We start from the raw sequence: 5000 nt of genomic DNA on the forward strand, positions 1-5000 counted from the left end.
GTGTGTGTGTGTGTGTGTACAGAGAGACAGAGAGAGGGAAGGACATACATTTATATACATACATACAGACAGACATACATATGACAAGCTCTTTTTGTGTTTCATCTATTCTCTCTCCATTTTTATGTTTGTTATTTTCCGTTTTCTCTTTTCTTCATGTTACTTTACTCATTTATTAGATTTGTCAAAATGAAAAAAAAAAAAAAAGAAATGCTGACTACAAATAACTGCGTCTATAGGATTTATTTCAAATAGGTTCTTTTTTTTTAATGGAGGCCTATTCAGAAAAGCGATGATATGAATATAATCACTTTTGGCAGAGGGAAGAAAATTATATATAATCCATAACCAAATTACATTACATATATACTTTTCGCCCTCCACCCCACCTTTTTTTTTATATTTTGCTATGTTGTTTTGTTGTTGCTTTCTGTTCTACATTTTTCAATGGTTGTATCCTACCTATTATTCGTATTGATATCGATCCTGAAAGCACCGTACTGAAATGCATTACACTATTTTATTTTGGTATTTCTAGATTATATTAGTTCGACTACTACCGGACGTTTACATTAACATTTAATTTCTGGGTGGGTTATTATGACTGTGTACCTAGCAGAGTGAGAGAAATCAAAGGTATTGCGAAACTGATGAATGTTTCTATAATACTCGGGGCTCAGCTCTATTCTTCTAACTGGACATTGACTTCAGCGGATTCGAGTTAATGGCGAATTGCATCATTTATCACTCGACTTGCTACAAGTAACAGCAAAATCTTCCTCAAACACACAATATATTTTATCTTTTATCGTTTATTTGTTTCAGTGATTTGACTACGGCCATTCTGGGGTACCACCTTGTAAAATTTTAGCCGAACAAATCGTCCCCAGGCTTTATTTTTTTTTAATCCGAGCACTTAACCTGACGAGGGACGTGAACACACCAACAACGTCAGTTGTCAAGCAGTGTTGAGAACACACACACACACACACACACACACACATACATACATACATACATACATACATACATACATATATATATATATATATATATATATAGACGACGGGCATCTCTTAGCTACCGTTAACCAGATCCACTTACAAGGCTTTGATCAGCCCGCCCAAGGTGCTACGCAGTGGGACTGAACCCAGAACCATATGGTTGAGAAGGAAGCTTCTTAGTACAAAGCTACACTTGCGCCTTTTCAAGTATTTTTTATGTAATTTGAAACAAAATTATTTTGATGCATTTAGTGCATAAATTCAAAACCTGTATGAAAATGTCTTTTTTTTTTTTTTATATTTTATCCTATAAAGGTAAGGGTCATCTGTCAGTCATCAATGATTATCATCTCAACAACTATGTTTAAGCTGGAAAAGATTTTATGAAGAAATCTAGCAATTTAATTATTCAAACAAGTCTCCTCTCTCCGCAACACCAATGTTTATTCAAGGAATATTTAAGGAACATTTAAGGCCGAGACAAGTTAACAGAGGTGTCGTTACAAAGTTTGCTATCATTACGCAAAAAACTGGAAGTGATATTGCACAACATCTCATCCGACCTCTAACAGTTCTGCCAATGCATTATCCCTGTAACAATGCATTGTTACCCTGTAACAATAAAAGTCAAAGTTGACCCCGACAGGATTCGAACTTGGAGCACAAAGAATGTATACAAATACTGCAGAGTATTCGTAATAAAAGCTCCGCCAATTTGCTATCTATAGTTTTAAATCTTTCTCTTTTATTTGTTTCAATCATTTAGCTGCGGCCATGCTGGAGCACCACCTTGAAGGATTTTAGTCGAACAAATTGACCCCAGGACTCACTTTTTAAAGCCTTGTACTTATTCTATCGGTATCTTTTGCCGAACCGCTACATTACGGGAACGTAAACTCACCAACGCCGGTTGTCAAGCGGTGTTGGATGGTCAAATACAAGCACACTCTCACATACATAGATATATACATATGTAAATCCATTCGCAAGGCCTTGGTCGGCCCGAGACTATAATAGAAAACACTTGCCCAAGATGCTACGCAGTGAGGCTGAACCCGGAACCATGTGGTTGGGAAGCAAGGCTCTTACCACACAGCCACGCCTAAAAAATATTAATTACTTCTTTATTCAATAAATGAAACAAACTTCTAAAAGATTTTCATTTAGAATTTCAGCTTTTATTTTTCACGTTTTTTCAAATATGATTGCATTTTTGCGACGTACATAGTGTCATACCGCGGCACACTTATGTACTACGTCACACTGTTTTGGAATTACTGTCCTTACTGTCTTTAAAAGGCACTCATTAGTTAATGTAGTTCGTGAAAACGCTATTCTTCAAAATATAAGCTGAAGCCACCATTACTTTTATGTATTTTATTCATTTGAAAGTCACTTCGACCAGAACAAATTTGAGATTAAACAACACTGGTAGCAGCAGCAGCAGCAGCAAAAACAACAACACCCTTGAACATGGATAAAATCCGCTAGGATGACTACCTCCAAAAGTACATGAACCTGGTTTTTCTTCTGTGATCCAATAGACTGTGGTCCAATAGATTTATCACAATTACAATAGGTTATTGAACAGTAACATATTCACTTATGTATTTTATTGAGTTTGAGGGAGAAAGAGCCGAAGTCAGACGCGATGGAATTTAAATGTGATTTTTGTTGTTGGCACTCCGTCGCTTACGACGTCGAGGGTTCCAGTTGATCCGATCAACGGAACAGCCTGCTCGTGAAATTAACGTGCAAGTGGCTGAGCACTCCACAGACACGTGTACCCTTAATGTAGTTCTCGGGGATATTCAGCGTGACACAGTGTGACAAGGCTGACCCTTTGAATTACAGGCACAACAGAAACAGGAAGTAAGAGTGAGAGAAAGTTGTGGTGAAAGAATGCATCAGGGTTCGCCACCATCCCCTGCCGGAGCCTCGTGGAGCTTTAGGTGTTTTCGCTCAATAAACACTCACAACGCCCGGTGTGGGAATCGAAACCGCGATCCTATGACCGCGAGTCCGCTGCCCTAACCACTGTGCCACTGCGCCTCCACGAATATGATTTTAGTTACTAAACTACAGGTCTAGCTCTGTTGCTTCTACAACCAACTCGGTACATCATTAATTAAAATTAATTAAAACCACGTAAATTTCAAGCAAATACTGAGACAAGTGCAATGTAATGAATATGTCTCGACAACTACAAGATATTAAATTAATTCTGGATTAAATGTATTCAATATAACCTCACTTAAAACACAAATGAGTTGTAGAATGGAATTAATGTTTTCAATTTGATCATTGTTTATTATTATTATTATTATTATTATTATTATTATTAAGGTGGTAGAATTGTTGGCACGCCGAGCAAAATGCGTACCGGTATTTCTCCCGTCTTTACGTTCTGAGTTTAAATTCCACCGACTTCGATTTTGCCTTTCATCTTTTCGAAATCGATAAATTAAGTACCAGTCAAGTACTGGAGTTGATGTAATCGACTTGCTCCCTTCCCTCAAATTTGAGGCCTTGTGCTTATAGTAGAAAGGATTATTATTATTGTTATAAAGTTTCACCAAGGTCAACATTACTTTCGAATTTCATAAAATTAACTAACCTTCAAGTACTAGGGTCAATTTCAACAATTAAACTTCTCCGAAGTTGTGACTGTATCTATATAAGAAATGATTTCAGAGCGACAGATTGGCGGAATTGTTACTGCGCCGGACAAAATGTTTTGTGGTATTTCTTCCGAACCTTTACGCTATGTGTTTAATTTTCGCCAAGGTTGACTTTTGTTTTCATCCTTTTGAGGTTGATAAAATTATTGTCAGTTTTGCACCGGCTTCACCTTCCTCTCAGAATTGCCAGTCTTGTTGCAAAATTTCTAGCAGTTATTATGGCTTGCAGTAGTAGCAGCAGTAGTGGAGGGGGGCTGTCATTTAATCTGCTGGGCCATGTTTATAATCAAAGACACTCCATCCCTAAGCATTCCATCTTCCAGGTGTAGCAGGAACAGTAACTAAATTTCCCTCAAATTACAACCGACACTGTTTATTAATTAATCCGAGAAGGGTATGTGCTTCTAACATTTGTAGGTCTTCCTGTTTAATGTGACCGATAAGGGATATTTGACCTTCTGTGAATGAACATAGGCTGGAAAATAAATCATGGGTGTGAAGGGGGGTTAATGTGATGCAAGGATTGCATAGAATGGTAACTGGCGAATCTGAATGATAAAATGCAGTCATGTCGATGAGGAGTGGAACGATAGGGGTGTTAGGTGGACTTGCTTGAAAAGCGTAAGAAGCCTTCTATTATCATTTGAAGCAGAATGTCAGAGTGAAGTCTTATGCATGTGATGGAAGTGTTTGCGTCAATCAGTTTAGGGTTGGTTTGTGATATCTGGATATGTTTATGTGTGTGTGCGGCAGTTGCGTTGTCGCAGATATGTGAGCGGTTGTTCAGTGCTAGGGGATGAATTTGGTGCTATTCAGTCAAATAGTGCTTTATGGTGGCTGTGTTTGTTGCAGCAGCATTCACTCCGATAAATGAACAGTTCTCCGATATTGGTAAATGATTCTGTGGTACTTAGTAAAAAGTTAATTTATATCTGTGCGTGCTGCAGAACCATCACCACAGTTAAGAGAATAGGTGTCCAATATTGGTAACTAAATAATGCAGCGAGCGGGCGGGCAGAATCGTTAGTACTCCGGTCGAAATGCTTAGCGGCATTTCGTCCGGCTTTATGTACTGAGTTCAAATTCCGCTCAGGTCGACTTTGCCTTTCATCCTGTCGAGGTCGATAAAATAAGTACCAGTTGCATACTGGGGTTCGACGTAATCGACTTATCCCACCTCCCACCACCAAAATTGCTGGCATTGTGCCAAAACTTGAAAGTAACATTGATAAATAAAAGTATCAGTCAGTCAAATGATGTTTTACGACGTCTGTGTGTGAAGAAGGCAGCAGTATCAACCTAATTATATGCATAG

Source organism: Octopus bimaculoides, chromosome 5 (genome assembly GCF_046866305.1).
Source record: "Octopus bimaculoides isolate indiv1 chromosome 5, ASM4686630v1, whole genome shotgun sequence".
In the NCBI taxonomy this organism is placed as follows: domain Eukaryota; kingdom Metazoa; phylum Mollusca; class Cephalopoda; order Octopoda; family Octopodidae; genus Octopus; species Octopus bimaculoides.